Genomic DNA, 1,103 nt, shown 5'->3' with positions numbered 1-1,103 from the left:
TGGGGGAAGCTACGCTCGACTCTGAACAGACGTGGATCCATCACTATACACCAGAGAACAAGAGGACGAGTATGGAGTAAAGGAGAAGTGGGGAGGAGGCTCGGATAAGGGCAAGAATTCGCCTCTCTGCAGGAAAAGTTCTTGCGACCGTCGTTTTTGATGCAAATGGTATTTTGCTGGTGGATTTTCTTCATGGTAAGAGAACTGTGAATGCAGTGTACTACTGTAGTTTGCTGGACAATGTGAGGGTTTATCGCAGCAAACGGCGCAATCAGTATATCCGCGATGTTTTCTTTCTCTATGACAACGCGCGGCCGCACAGTAACCCTTACACGAGAAAAAATTCTCGTGTAAGAATTCACTTTCTCGAAAGAATTCACTGGACAACCCTGAGCACTTTTCTTATAGTCCTAACTTATCACCATATGACTTTTACCTATTCGGGCCGCTGAAGGAGGCGTTAGAAGCATTTTGACGATGACGCAGGAGTTGAGGAGTTTGTGCGCAAATGATTCTTGGAGAGTCCGCCATCTTTTTATGATGCAGAAATTAAGGCGTTACCAAACCGGTGGATAAAATGTATTTCTGTTGAGAAAGAATATGTAAAAAAATAATAAAAACTGTAATTTTTTCTAAGCCCAATAAAACAAAAAATAAAATAAAAATTTTGATTTATATTTGAATGACCCTCGTATATTAATTAAAATAAATGGTTATTAGTTGTTTTAAGTATTAAAATTTAAAGATTAAAAAATACGTAATACAATAAATTATAAAATAACTAATTACTATTGTAATATATTGTTACGCTTGTCGCAGAGCGGCACTAGCGACACGCGCGCGAGATTCTTGCGCACTCCCGCACTCACGTAATAAACTCAGAGATGTCGTAGTAAAGAGCAACTTTATTAATTAAAATACAGAGCGTTGTAGCCAGCTGTCAAAGTAAAGGATAGCTCGATAACAACCGTATCTAAGAGGATGATCCTCTCTTGTCCGCTTTCGCGATCGATACCGGTCGGCGCGGAAATCTCGCCGACACATGAGTGCAACACCACGGGTGCAACACTACTCCCCTTCTTCCAGATTGTCGTCCCGACAAT

At 40.7% G+C, this 1,103-nt stretch overlaps 1 protein-coding gene across 1 annotated transcript in view; it reads right to left on the bottom strand.

Annotated features, from left to right (window-relative positions):
* The window catches only part of LOC105450225 (polyamine oxidase-like), a 5,013-nt gene that overhangs the window by 875 nt on the left and 3,035 nt on the right, over window positions 1-1,103 (bottom strand). The gene's annotated exons all lie outside the window — the stretch shown is intronic.

The sequence above is a fragment of the Wasmannia auropunctata genome, unplaced genomic scaffold (genome assembly GCF_000956235.1).
Source record: "Wasmannia auropunctata unplaced genomic scaffold, wasmannia.A_1.0 LD336069.1, whole genome shotgun sequence".
Classification (NCBI taxonomy): domain Eukaryota; kingdom Metazoa; phylum Arthropoda; class Insecta; order Hymenoptera; family Formicidae; genus Wasmannia; species Wasmannia auropunctata.
Note: the sequence above shows the minus strand (reverse complement) of the source record. Positions and strands in the feature narration are given on the sequence as shown.